Source organism: Lutra lutra, chromosome 5 (assembly GCF_902655055.1).
Source record: "Lutra lutra chromosome 5, mLutLut1.2, whole genome shotgun sequence".
In the NCBI taxonomy this organism is placed as follows: Eukaryota; Metazoa; Chordata; class Mammalia; order Carnivora; family Mustelidae; genus Lutra; species Lutra lutra.
Window position 1 is genome coordinate 61,336,600 of NC_062282.1, and position 15,476 is coordinate 61,352,075.

General features: G+C 34.7%; 1 protein-coding gene across 3 annotated transcripts in view; it reads left to right on the top strand.

Moving 5' to 3' along the window:
* RANBP17 (RAN binding protein 17) overlaps positions 1-15,476 on the top strand; it is a 327,124-nt gene that overhangs the window by 98,168 nt on the left and 213,480 nt on the right. The window lies entirely within an intron of this gene.

Genomic DNA, 15,476 nt, shown 5'->3' on the forward strand with positions numbered 1-15,476 from the left:
TAAGAATAATATATGTTCATGAATTCTTTATATAATAAAAATATAAAGATATACATGAGATTGGTTAAAAGCTGAATTCAGGCTAATAGTCATCTCTGGTTGAGCAGAAGCATGGGATTAGAGAAAAAGGCACAAGTGACTTGACTTGTGTCTCTAATGATTTATTTCTTAGTCTGCATGGTGGGTCTGCATGAATGTTTATTACTATATTTTATTCCTTTTACTATATTTAGAATTTTTTTTTTTAGTTTTTTTTTTATTTATTTATTTGACAGACAGAGATCACAAGTTGGCAGAGAGGCAGGCAGAGAGAGAGGAGGAAGCAGGCTCCCCGCTGAGCAGAGAGCCCGATGTGGGGCTTGATCCCAGGACCCTGAGATCATGACCTGAGCTGAAGGCAGAGGATTTAACCCACTGAGCCACCCAGGCGCCCCTATATTTGGAATTTTTAATCTACAAAACAAATAATTATAGTCACTGTACTTAAACGTAGCAAATTGAATATTCACATTTATCCTCTTTCACACCTTGAAAACCTACTGTAATGACAGTAAAGGAATAAAAATAAAACCAATATACTTACAAGGAAAAAAGTGGGAGAGATGCTAGACCATGACATACTTGAAACTAGCAACCAGATATAGAAGTTGTATTTGGCTTAATATAACTGAAAGAACTAAACCTCACATGCTTGAGTGGAAGAAGGCAATAATTAGCAGACAGTTTGCAATAAGAATCCTGGAAAGGCTCAGAACTTGAAGATGCTAGATACTTTGAAGATTAGGGCTCAGGCTGGCCTGAAGTAGGAGAACTGTTTTGAAATATATATTTAGATTAGTTCAGTTCTGATGGCTCCCGCCTACTCCCGCACAGCTAGAGACTCCTCCCTAGTTCTTGCAGGACACAGGAATGTTTCTTTTTCATAGAAGTTTGGACAGCCTGGATGCAAATGAGATGAGACACTGGACTGAAAATCCTCCTAGACACTTCCCAACTCTTGCTATCCTAACACTGTTAGCCGGGCTTGAAACCCCAAAGCAGGATATTGATGAAATTCTTTTAGGAATAAGAACATATTTAAGAGAGTCCCATAAATACAGGTATGTGGGATCCCCAATTTAAAAATAAGCCTACATTATGAACCTTTAGTCAGGTTTACCAGGTTGTAAATCCTATTGTGAACAAAGAGTCTTGAGTGACTCATTCTCAGAAGTGAACAGATAGTTGACAACTGCCAGCCTTTTGAAGAAAGCCTCTTAAATGAAAATCAGAAAACCAAACAGAAAATAAGAAATTGGAGCAAGACAAAATAACATTGCAACCACAAAATAAGACGAGGATTCCATAAAGAAGATAATTCAAAGAAGAAAGAACTCTTTGCAATTTAAGACATGATAGCATAAATTCAATCTTAGTAGACAATTTAGAAGATGAAATAGCAAATATCACCAGAAAGTTAAAATAAAAATGGGCAATAGAAGAAAAAAGATAAGAAAATTAGACAATCTAAGAAGCCCAGCAGTGGATTAATGAGTGCTAGTAAGAGAATTTGAATGAGTACTAGAAAATTTCTTGTAATTTAAGAGGTTTCATATTGAAAAGGACTATGTAGGGGTCCAACGAAGTGAGTGAAAGAAGATCCGTATTCAGACACATCATTGGAAACTCAAACCATCAGAAGGAAGGTTGTAAAAGATCCTGAAAGCTTCCAGAGATGAAAGAGGTCACATTCAAAGGATTAGGAATGAAAATCACATTGTCCTTCTCAGTTGCAACACTAGAAATGGAAGACAGTGGAACAACACCCTCACGTTTTTTGGGCAAAAAAATGAATTCCAACTTGAAATTTTATAAACCAAATTTAAACAAGTATGAAGGTAGAATAACACATTTTCAGACAGACGGAGCCTCAAAATTTACTTCCCCTACATCCTTTACCAGGAAGCTGCTGGAGGCTGTGTTCCACAAAATTAAGAGAGTAAATCCAGAAAGAGGAAGGCAGGCATGGGATCAGGGAATCCAACAGAGGAGAGAGGCAAAGGAAATTTCCAGCTTGTTTGCCATCTGTGCCTCCAGTGAGAGCAACCAGTCCACAGTGGAATAGGTGGGAGGTCATTGGGCTTTCCTTTCCTTTCTCCTTCCTTTCCATTTCTTCCACCTCCTTCCCTTCCCTTCCCTTCCCTTCCTTTTCCCTCCCCTCCCCTCCCCCTCTTTCTTTTCTTTTCTTTTCTTTCTTTCTTTCAACTGATTGCCTAATATGGTGGATCACATTGTGAGGAATTGAGAGAGTTTCGGATTTGGGTTCATGATACATAGAAACATAGAAAATTAAGGCAAATGAAAAGTGAATCAAACTAAATGTACAAGAAAGGAAATTCAGTCATAGTACTATATAGCTTCTTTGTGAATAATAGGTACATTGTCATAAATATGTTAGGGAGTCGAAAGATAATGTCTAAAGTTAAAAAACTGAGAGAAATAGCTGTATCAGCATGTTATTTAGAAGAATGCATGAAAATAGTAAATAGCTAAAAATGTTGAAAGTGGATTTACTAAGTATCAGAATCGGAAGTAGAAAGGAGTATGTCAGAGGATGGTAGCTTGATTTTCAAATGATGTGCATATGTAATTTTAATAGAAATATGAATCAATTTAGAAAGTACAGTATCATACATGTAGTGATAATGATAAGCATAAGATGTCATAAGAGTATAGAGGACAGGGTATCAGCCCAGATGTTGAGGATCAGAGAAGGCTTCTGAGAGGGAAATTGTGAATGGAATCCAAAAGAATTAGTAGAAGCCATGGGGAAGGAAGAAAAGCAGGATGCCTATTTTAGGAGGCAGGAACAAAGCCTCAAAGGTTCCACATTGTAAGAAATCCAAATAGATCAGTACAGCTAGGATTCCCAGTAACCCCAGTGACCATTGCAGAGCCTAACATTAGTAAACTCTTAATAAATGTTTGTTGAATTAATGAGTATATAGTTGATGTATGAAAAGGGACCTTTAGGAACGAGAAGTCTGGGAAAGGAGATTCATGACAGTCACATGCAGCCTACCTTGTATCTAAAGCACCAGAGGTCCAGGCCGGGAAGATACAGCAAATTCAGGTGTCTACAAACCGACCAGTTTCTCACGGAACTATGTGGATTGTTTCTGAGATACATAAATATTCTGGACTTTGGTGATTACAATAATCCAGCACTCTCTTGGAATAAAATGTACTAATTAAAAGCATAGCTAATAGTTTAACTGTATATGTAAATGGATCACCCATGTGAAATACTAGGATAGAATTTAAAACATTAAAATTTTTAAAAATATAATAGATTCTTTCTTATGTTACATAAGAATTTTTGCTGTATTTTTTATTTTTGTATTACATCAGTTCTGTGGTAAATACTACCTGCTTCCTTTGATCTCATTATATAATCGGTGCCACTATTTACCATAATTATATATTGCCTCAGCTTATGGTTGAGATCAGTTTTAAATGTCACATTTACATTTTAAAATGTGATATCCATTCATTTATTAGGAAAAGTCCATTTTAATTTTTAATCCAATTAAAATTAGAAAAGGAAGAACCCTTTTTACACACATATACACAGAGACACATACACACATATCTTGGCTACTGAATATTTACTAAAGGCTGGAAGTTTGGGTTTTTTTTGTTTTGTTTTGTTTTTTAAGATTTTATTTATTTGAGAGAGCTGGTGAGTAAGAGACACAAACGGGGACCAGAAGAAGAGAGAGAAGCAGACTCTCCACTGAGCAGGGAATCTGATGTGGGGCTCAGTCCCAGACCATGGTCATCAGACCTGAGCCAAAGGCAGATGCTTAATGGACTGAGCCAGCCAGGCATCCCTGGAAGTTTTGAACTTAGTTCCTAAATCCCTTTATTTAAGCCAAACCTATCATAAATACCAGTTTTGCTTTAGTTGGTTACAGAATCTCACTAATGTTAATTAAAATGTGGCTATTTAGATCTTGGAATGTCTTTTCCTTTAAATATAGATCCACAAAGAGCTATTTTTTATTTAAATTCAATTAGTTAATAAATGGTATATTATTAGTTTTAGAGGAAGAGTTCAGTGACTTATCAGTCTTACATAACAGTCAGTGTTCATTACAGCCTGTGCCCTCCTCCACAAGGAGCTATTTAATCAATGATGCTGATAAGCCATAGTATTAATACAGCTTGTCTGAATTTTGGCCTCCTAGGCTAGGGTACCAAAAATTGAGGAGAAAGCAAGTTTCTTTCTCCTCTTAGGATTTAAAATTTGAAATAGGCAAATTAGTCTTAAAAATTTGTTCTGCCTTTCTTCACTCCTGGTTCTGACATCCTTGTTTTTCTCAAGATTGCTTTGGCTACTTGGGCTCTTTTGTGGTTCCATACAAATTTAAGCATTGTTTGTTCTATTTCTGTGAAAAATACTGTTGTTATTTTGATAGGGATTGCATTGAATCTGTATATTGCTTTGGGTAGTATTGACATTTTAACAATATTAATTCTTCTAATCCATGAGCATGGAATATCTTTCCATTTGTTTGTATTATCTTCTGTTTCTTTCATCAGTGTTTTATAGTTTCAGAGTACAGTTCTTGGTTAAGTTTATTCCTAGATATTTTATTCTTCTTGGTTCAATTATAAATGAAATTGTTTTCTTAATTTCTCTTTCTGCTGCTTTGTTATTAGTGTATAGAAATGCTACCAATTTCTGGGTATTAATTTGTATCCTGCAACTTTACTGAATTCATTGATTACTTCTAGTAGTTTTTTTGGTGGAGTTTTTAAATTTTTTAAATATAGTAGATTACAGGGACGCCTGGGTGGCTCAGTTGGTTAAGCGGCTGCCTTCGGCTCAGGTTATGATCCCAGTGTCCTGGGATCGAGTCCCACATCGGGCTCCTTGCTCGGCAGGGAACCTGCTTCTCCCTCTGCCTCTACCTGCCTCTCTGTCTGCCTGTGCTCGCTCGCTCTCTCTCCCTCTGTCCCTGACAAATAAATAAAATCTTAAAAATATATATATATAGTAGATTACCTGCAAGTAGTAACAGCTTAACTTCTTCTTTACCAATGTGGATGCCTCTAATTTCTTTTTCTTATCTGATTGCTGTGACTAAGAATAAAAGTGGCAAGAGTGAACATCGGTGTCTTATTTTGGATCTTAGAGGGAAAGCTCAGTTTTCCACTATCGAGTATGGTGTTAGCTTGGGTTTTTCATATATGTCCTTTATTATGTTGAGGTATGTTCCCTCTAAACCCACTTTGTGAGAGTTTTTATCTTCAATTGACGTATTTTGTCAAATGCTTTTTCTGCGTCTATTGAGATGATTATGCGATGTTTATCCTTTGTTTTTTATTAATTTTTTTATTTTGTTTTCAGTGTTCCAAAATTTATTGTTTATGCACCACACCCAGTGCGCTATGCAGTCCATGCCCTCCATAATTCCCACCACCAGGCACACCCAACCCCCACCCCCTTCCCTCCAAAACCCTCAGTTTGTTTCTCAGAGTCCACAGTCTCTCATGGTTTGTCTCCCCTCTGATGTCCCCCAACTCACGTCTCCTCTCTGTGTGTATCGTGTTGATTGACTTGCAAATATTGAACCATCCTTGCATCCCTGAAATAAATCCTACTTGATTGTGGTGAATGATCCTTTTAATGTATTATAGAATGTTGTTAATATTTTTTGAGGATTTTTACATCATTGTGCATCAGGGATATTGGTGTATCGTTCTCTTTTTCTGTAGTACCTTTGGTTTTGGTCTCTGTAATGCTGGCACATAGAATGAATTTGAAACTACCCAGTCAGTCACCACCAGGGGAATTTCATCCTCTAAAATGATCTGTACCTCTCTTTTCTCCATCACCACAGTGCACACTGCCACATACACAACACACACACACATACACACACACACACACCCCTTACAAATTTGCTTCCTTTCCAAACACCTAGCATATGCCAGATGTCAAAAGGAAAGCATTCCAATTAATGTATGAAAGAATTCTCCAATAAAGGATTTGCCTTTCCTAAAGATATTTATTAGTGCCAAAGAATTCCAAATGGTATAACAAAGTTAAATAAGTAAGAAATCAGCTGTGTTGTGGTGGTTACCTAGATACCTCCATGTGGTTAGGAGTGCACTCCCATGTTGGTCCCCTCCACACACGTACTTTTTTCCTCTCCTTTATTCTCTTGAATCTAGCTATTTCCTAAAAGTTTCCAAATTGCTTTTCAGGAAGGTTCTCAAAACATTGAGAAGATTATTAGCCAGAGGGAGTGAAGGTAACATAGTAATTTATAAATAGGGTGACCATACATCCAGATTTGCCTCGGATAGTCCTGGTTCACGCTTGTCCTGGCATAATTGATAATTGCCCCAGTTTACATTCTCAAAGGTGTCCCTGTTTTGATGATAAGTTATATGGTCACCTTGTGTATAAGTCACATGTTTATAAATACGATAGTGTAGTAATCCAGAAGTGGGAAATAACTTTGTTAAGCCCAGGCAAATGATCCTTTTCTTTGGCTCTCTAGTTATGAACTAGTGACATAGAAGCACATTGTATGCTAATAATTCTGTGGAATAACTTAGAATTTGCATTAAGACAGTAAGTGCCCATTGGTGAATTTTCAAGTTATCAAAAATAGAAATGGGAACATTTCAACTTCTAAGCACTACCTTTGTATATAGATTTCTGAATTGTTTTGTGTAATTAATCTACCTGTTATCCAGCTTGTTTTCTCCTGTTGAGTACACACATGAAGCAGCAGATGGCATTCTCTCCCTACAGTTGTTAGGTCCTCCTGAATAGAATGTTATTAGCAGTTACTGGTAAATTGAGTAGGAAAGCCCTTGAATAAGGAAACAAAAACATATTGTAACAGTAACTTCAGTGGACTGCTATAACTCTAAGTGCAATCCAGTGTTGAAATAATGTACTTGCTGCTTTTCCAGGTACTTAGATATATTTTAGTTGTTGGCGAAATATATATTTGTATTTGATAACACTACATTTTAGGGATGTTTAAGAAATTCAATCACAAGAAAACAGTTTTGGGTATAGAATTTTTACTTTGGTGAAAAATAAGTAGCAGCTTTAAAACATTTTAAAGAGTAAACATTTAAAGATTTGAAAATATTTTAGTATAATAAGTATGTCATGTAGCTTATAGGGAAAAAGTATCTTTGAAAGTTAAAAATATCTTTTGGGACATTAAGGAATAATGATTGATGACTTTTGGGGTTTTTTTTTCTGTTAAGTGTTTTAAAACTTTTCAGACTTTAATTCTGGGATGCTTTCACATTTACTCTAAATGTACTGTGTAAATATGTCTTCGCGATAGTGTTACTAGAGTTAGTTAGGTTTTCTTTCTTAGAAAAGGGTTCGTGCTTATAGGGAAAGTTAATGCTTACACTGCTGGATTGTTTTATTGCCTAGAGATTTGTGCTTTTAATTGTCATTTAATATATATAATACATCAGTATTCAGATAGGCCTTTTTTTTAAGGTAATTTTTCTATACTCTTACCCACTTAATCTTACATGGTAATATATAACTTGTAAAAAAATATTTATATAACTTGTAAAAAACCCAAACATATTCTGTGCCCCTGCTAAACAGAAAATTGAACAAATCTGAGTAAAGACCTAATTATTTGATTTTAAAACTTTTTGCTTTATAAATGGATTTGCTAAGTTACGCTTTTAAGTATGAACTTCCCTTAGTGCATTTAAGTGTTGATTCAAGAGCATGAGGTACTAGACAAGGAAATTTAGAGCAAGAAAACCTAAAGTTAAAGCGGCTAATTATTGAAATTATGATATAAATTGGAAAATAAGGGATTTAAGTTGGAAAACTATGGGTTTAGATTTTTTAAACTGGTTTAAAATTTTTAAATTGACTTATTTTTATCACATCAAATCAAATACTCCATTGTTTGGTATCAAATCTTATGTGAATTATATATAATTATGTAATTCTTTATGCATTTGTTAAGCACTTACTGTCTCCCTTGTGTCAAACACTGTGCTAGAGCCTGGAAGAACACAAAGATGATGGCTCTTTGTGATTACTTGGTAAAGTGTATGCTAACTCACAGAGTACTTTTAATCTGTATTTTCTCATTTTTTCCATTTATTTTTAATGATTATAAATTTTAAAGCACTTAGAAAATTTGACATCGGTGGACAAAATGCACAAAGTAAAACTCCATGTGCATTCACAAATTATGAATGACCTTTTTTGAGTTGTTCTCTTGGTAGATTTTTTTAAAAAGTAAGGTGGAATGTAATAATTTCTCCTGGTGGTGATTTTATGAGTTTTCTGCCTCAGGTATATTTATCTGGCTTATCTCCAGATGTTTAAAATTTTCCTAATGATTCTAAGAAATTGTTGTGATAAGAGTAATGAACAATATAGGTGGTGGGCCCTTGTGATGAGCCCTGTGTGATGTATGGAAGTGTTGAGTCACTATATTGTACACCTGAAGCTAATATAACACTGTATGTTAACTATACTGGGATTAAAATGAAAACATAATAAAAAAATAAATGAAATATCACATGGTATGTAACTACGGTGTATTCTTGAAGAGTGTGCCGCAGTAAAAAAAAAAAAAGCACTCAATTTTAAGATGTTTTAGTTTTTCAGTTTTACAGATATATATTTTCTCCCCCCATTGTCCTGTAGTTTTTCTTAATAGTCATTGGGTCTTGTGCAAATCATGCACAAGACAATCTTCCCCCACAAATCAAAAGGTGAGGCATACAAAATAGTCATTTCCTGAGAAATAGTTCTTATAATTGAAATTATGTCCACCATTCATGATTTATTCATGATGTCTACATTTCTTTGATAGTTCTTGCTTCTGGGATAATGATGGATATTTTTGAAAATTCAGAGAATCTGTCAAATACATCATCGGCCACTTTGTAAGATGGAGGTAGGGAACTGGATTCCTGGAGTCTTGGGGTAGAATCTGCTGTCTTAAAAATACTTGAGTTGTTCAAAAGAAACTTAGATGTGAAAATATTTCACTGACTTTGGCATCTCAATGATAGAGGCATATGCGAATTTTCTGAATTTCTACTAGAAACATGTTCGTCTGTGAAGCTGGTACTAAAATTGGTTATCTTTGTGGCACCTGGGTGGCTCAGTCAGTTCAGCGTCTGCCTTGGGCTCACGTCATGCTCTGGGTCCTGGGATCAAGACCCACATTGGGCTCTCTACTCAGTGGGGAGTGTGCTTCTTCCTCTGCCCCCCCAAATAAAAATAAATAAATAAAATGAATAAAATTGGTTACCTTTATTTAGTGTCAAAGTAGTTATAAATAGGAACCTCCTACTGTGTCCTTGGAAGTTATTTTCTATCTTTTGCTCACGAATGCTTTAAGTAGCTTGCTTAAATTGAATCCAGGTGAGATAGGATCCCTCCTACTTCTGCTGTAGAAACCTAGAAGCTGCTCAGTATTTATAAATAATCTATCTCACATCTTTGTTTCTTTTTTGCTTCAAGAAATGTGTAACACCTATTATGTATTATGATGACTTGATTAACTGAAAGGATAAAAGTCTTTTTAGCTTCAAGTTTTTTAATACATATGATTGAAGTATTTCCAAGAATTTTAGACTCAAGATAGTGATCGTATAGCATTAAATGTTTCCTACAGAACTAAATGAGAAATATTGAGGATCATTTCATTTTTAATTACTTATATCATTTTTAAAAAGTATTTTGTATTAATCACTTATATACTAATGCGTGATGCTTTTTTTGTAGGATAAGTATAGGAAAGTAAACATAGAATATTATTTCTAAGGCACATTAGTATTTGAAGAGTAGGTGTGTTTAGCCTGAGAGCAAATCTGTTACTAAATAGTTAAACATTTTAATGATATATTCATGTATGTGTGTTTATGTTTTTATTTCTCAAATATATACTGTTCACTGCTAATCAATGTTCTAATCTGTTAATTAGGAAGAAAAATTAACCAGTTAGGCTTACTGAAAAATATACATGAATGGTAAACCAGAATTGTAGAGTATTTATTAACTTGGGCATATAAGTATGATTATAATGATATAAAACAAACAGTAAAAACTAAGGTATTAGACAAAAGACAAAAGAAATATAATAAAATAATATTAATAAAATATTAATTTGCTGTCTCTTATATTAAAATCTTAGGCAGTGTTTTCTTTCTTTATTTATTTTTTTTTGATATTTTGAGATTTTCCCCATTGGTTATATCATATATATTTGGGAAATCCAATAAAATCTATTAAAAGTGCTTAACTGTGTTTGTCCAAGTCTGAATGGCTCTGCCTTTGCTCAAGTGATACTTTTAGGCAACAATTTAATGCATAGCATAGTAGACAGTTTATTGAATGAATTTATTTAAATGTGCTTTCAAAAATTATTCTCAATGATACTTCATTCTAAGTCTTACAAATTTAGGTTCTGCTACATATAGATGGGTGCAGTCAGCATTTAGTAGACTTCTACTGATTTCAGAGAGTATTGTGTGCTTAGTATATTTTTGCTTATTTTATCAAACTAGCTAGCTTCAGGTTATGTAATGTTAAGCTTCTTACCACCATGTGGCAGTAAACCAGATGTATAGAAACTTTAGTAGCATAGATTATAATAATGTTTTTATTCCATCTAGTACATTTGTTTTTTTCTTTCTTGCGAAAAGGCCAAAAAAATACTTTGTTTTTGCTTAAAACAAAGGATAAATGAGCATTCCGAATAAGGCTCCTTTACTGTCCTAATGATTAATGATCACCAAACACTTTTGAAAGATTAGCATTTTTCAGAGCTGCTAAAAAAATATACTGTTTTATTTAATTACAAGAAAGTAAAGGCTCTTCACACTGACAGGTGGTGGAAATTAGCAGGCAGTTTTGAAATTGTGCTGTGCACAAGAAATTAGATCTCATTTTAATTCTGCTTTTCTCAACTAGCAAATGAGGTTAATGCCATACATATTCAGCTGATATGGATGAAGAAATTGATATAAAGTAGATCAACATAGCTACGGGGCTAGATTAATTTATAGGTAAAGAGGCAGTGATAAATGAAAGTAATGTAGTAGTGGTCACTAAACTCCTCTGCCATGAGGGATTCAATAGCGTTAGTTGCTCATTAAAGGCATTGTCGGGGCGCATCAAATAGAAATTTGAAAAGGAATAGCCAACTAACCCCTAATTATCAAAATACAGAAAATACTAATTATACCTTAATTAGCTTTTCTTTTAATGTACTGAAATTTGTTACTTTTTGTGTGGCACAAATGGATAGTTATATCAACAATAAATAGGTTGTTTTAATAACTTTCTTTTACCTCTGGGAAAACTACACTCCAATTTTTAATATGCAATAATGCTTCTCTCTAGCCTGTAGGAGATGAAAATTATTAAGTAGCTTTATTTTTTTGAAGATTTTACAGCAGCTTTGGGAAGAATTATTTCACCATGCATCAATTACTTTTAATTGAACTGAATATTTTTCAGATTGTACCGCATGCCTCTCATTTAAGTTTAGCAGTTAGAGTTTAAGAAAGCATCATAATGAGAACTGCATATAACCTCTGTCTTGTGGCATAATAAGATAAGGATGATCATTTATTTTGAATTTTTAAAAAAGCAGTCCAAGGTAGGAATTGTAAGTGTAGTCACCTTTTTTATTTCTGGCAGACAGTGTTAGAGAAATAGAGGCTATATATTGTAGAAACTCAGCTTGTGGATTTTTTCTTCCCCCCCAAAAAAGGTTGCTATCAGACAATCCAGATAAGCAGGAATTCATTTCTTTAGAATAAAGATGCAGTGTTGTAGTGGGAAGTAGCTTGGGCTTCTATATTCTATAGTCCCGTAGATCTCAAGCCTGTTCTGTGCCCCTCCTCCTATCTCATATTACCCTTGGTAAATCCATTAACTTTTTTTTTTTTAAGATTTTATTTATTTATTTTGACAGAGATCACAAGTAGGCAGAGAGGCAGACAGAGAGGAGGAAGCAGGCTCCCCTCTGAGCAGAGAGCCCCATATGGGGCTCGATCCCAGGACCCCGGGATCATGACCTGAGCCGAAGGTAGAGGCTTTAACCCACTGAGCCACCCAGGCACCCCAACTTTTCTTAATGGCAGTTTCCTCACCTATCAACAGGAGAGATGCTTTTTACAGAGAATTGTGAGGATTAAGTAAAATACGTAGCAAATGCCTAGCATAAAATTTAATACGATGTAGGGGCATCTGGTTGGCTCAGTCGCTTAAGTGTCTTGATTTCCACTCAGGTCATGATCTCAGGGTCCTGGGACTGTGCCTTACATTGGGCTGCCTGCTCAGTAGGGAGTCTGCTTTTCCCTCTCCTTCTGCCCCTCCCTGTCCCTGCTTGTGCTGCTCCCTCTCACAAATAAATAAGTTAAATAAAAATAAATAAAATATTTTCAATTTAATACAATATACATACTTAAAAAGCTGCTGTTACTGTTAAGAATAACAAGGTAGGACTCAATGTTTTAAAAAATTCTCTCTATGAATTTAATGTAATGCCAAAATTCTCCTTGAAAGAATTTCATGTACTCTAATCTTTAGAATATCTAATGTAATTCCTGATGTTTTTGGAAACCAACAGATATCACAGATTGATTTTTTGTGTGTGGAGAATTTGCAAACATTTTCTCTTTGGAGCAGATATTTACAGTGATTGTAATATCAGCAGATAATCTAAGTTCATGTGGCAGAACTGGGCATTAAAAGTAGACAGCCTGATTCTGAAGCCTCTCTAGAAAAAGACAAAAGTGGTGACTTCTGACCTTATCACATGTATAATTGATTCAAATATTTATTTTTCTATCTTCTTTTGCTTTTGATATTTGTGTTGAATTTGTGTTTCCTCTCTTTTGCATCTCTTCTTATCTTTTTGGGGGTCATGCAGTGCACAGGCTATTAACTAGGTCTGTGACACTAAACCTCGGTAATAACTTCGTTTTCTTTGTCAGTAGAATAAAAATCATTATATTCATAAAATGCTCTTTTTGGCAATAAATTGTATCCTAATACATTGGGTATCACAATGAATTGTGCCAACATCAGTTATGTTGTATCTTTTATCCAAAAAAATTAGATAATTCAAATAGGAAAAAAAAGAATGGCTCACTTGAAGAGAAAAGAGCAAGGGGAGCATTTTATAATTTCTCAAGGTATGAATACTGGTACTACCTTAAAACGTAAGCAGTGCCAGAATACTTACTAGAATTATGAATACTGACTAAATAAATGTATGTGAAAGCAAGTTGTAAGCTAGGAAACATTGTAAAAATCTTTATAATTTCAGGAAAATTAGAATACTACCTTTTAAGTGCTTACAGACTAATTAAAAAGAACTGAAAGCAGTGATTCTGAAGAGAAGGGAAATGAATGGGTTTGTTTCCACAGAGATTAAAAGAGTGTGGGAAAGAATGTCAGAACAAAAGAAAGGAGGTGAGATTTTTATGTTCGTCGGAAGAGACTGGTATTTGAAAAGTTAGAAATATGGAATTATAGCTGTGGTCTCAGACTGAGGCCCCAAATCAGTAGCATTAGTCCACTTGGAAACTTGTTAGAAATGAAATTCTAGCACCCTACCACACCTGACCTACTGAAGCTCTGAGGGCGGGCCCAGCAATCTGTATTATTACAAGATCTTAAGGTGATTCTGACACTCACCTAAGTTTGAGAACCACTGAATTATTGGCTTGAAGACAGATGCTGTATCATTGTTTGTTTTTACCATCATAAGGAACTAGGTTTGTTTGTAACTCCTTCCCACCTCTTTTAAACCTAAATGCCTTCTCTTTTCTTGCTTGTATTTTAACCTAAGATGTAGAGAAGGGTAGGGGAAATGACCGCTTGTTCGTTCTATGTCAGACATTGTGCTAAAATAAAATACGTTAGGGGAATGTGTAAGTCAGTAGAGGATCCATGTCTCCTCTCCTGAGAACTAAAGTACATATGGTTCTGTAAGGTACGTATGTAACAAACTATGGCTTATCCCAATCTTATCCCAATTTTCAACATTTATTTAACACTGTAAATAAGACTAAAATGAACACTTTTTTTAAAGGAATTTTCTAAACCTAATTTCTCTTAATACATGGATTTTTTTTTTTTTTTTTTTTTTTTTAAGAAAACTGCAGTCTGAACTAATGCTTGAACAGTTCTCAATGTTGTGACTCTTCCCTGTCCCTGGCATTTCTTTGTGTGTGTTATGTTGCTTATCTGTGGACTCATTAACTTTTAAAAAGTAGTACTTTTTAGGAAAAGTCCTTCAAACACTGTAGCAAGAGGGGTCAGAAGTCACACTCTTTACGGTTGCTAGAATGAGATTGATTGGATGTAATGCTCAGTTCTCTCTTGCCTTGTGATTATTGGCAAATATGGAATCTCTTTGAGCCATTCTTTCTACATCTAGAAAATGCAAATAATAGTATCTACCTCTGAGCAAAGTTTTGAGATTAAAGGAGAGTGTATTTGAAATAGTTGGCACAGCGCCTGACACGTGGTACTCAGTTTAAGTGTTACCTGCTACAAGGATGGTGATAGTGACACTGACAGTGGTGATGACAGCAGTGTGGCTGTCACTTCTCTCCGGGAATTTAACCAGTTAACCAGCGCCATGTTTTCAGATACAAAGTATTAGAGCCTAAAAGAGACCAGATATGACTTAAATGAGCATTTTCCAAGTTTTTTGCATATCACAAGGCTCCTAAAAACAGAATTTAACAGGGTAATAGTTCTTTTGAAAAAGGGTTGTTGTTTTTTTTTTTTATTTTGCCAAATAAATTTGGAAACTTGAAAGAGCCCATATACTATATTTCTCTTGGAAATTTTTCATGCATATTGGCATATTAAAGGTTTTAAGAAGGTCTTTTAAATAATCCTTACCATTTACCAAAATTACTTAACCATAGAAACTTTTTCTCTGGGGAATACCCACTTGTGCTTTACAAAATACAGTCTGAGAAATGCTATCTAGACCAGTCACTTTTGTAGATAAAGATGTATCTCCTCAACCCCATTCCATAGAAACTGATAAGTTATGTAAGGCCACACAGTTGTAGACTCAGTATGGAACCCAAGCTCTTCCTAGTCATGTTTTTTCTAATCAGTTTTGGATGTAGACAGGAAAATGCTTTGAGTGGAAACTTGAAGATGATTCTGTAATGTAGGATGGCAAGGAAAGAGGGTTGAGGGATAATTCTAGTATAGTGCATCTCATGTTTGCCTGATTGTAAGGGAGTCTAGGATATTGTAAAAGTATAGATTCTCATACTTCTGGAAATTTTGATTTTTAAGAGTGTGGTCTATTATCATTGTTAGGTCATATATCAGTAGATCTAGGATTTCCAGTAATGGATCTTTATAAAATTGTAAGAGTTGTTTGATTTTGAGTATCTAGAGATTTGGTATTATCTTT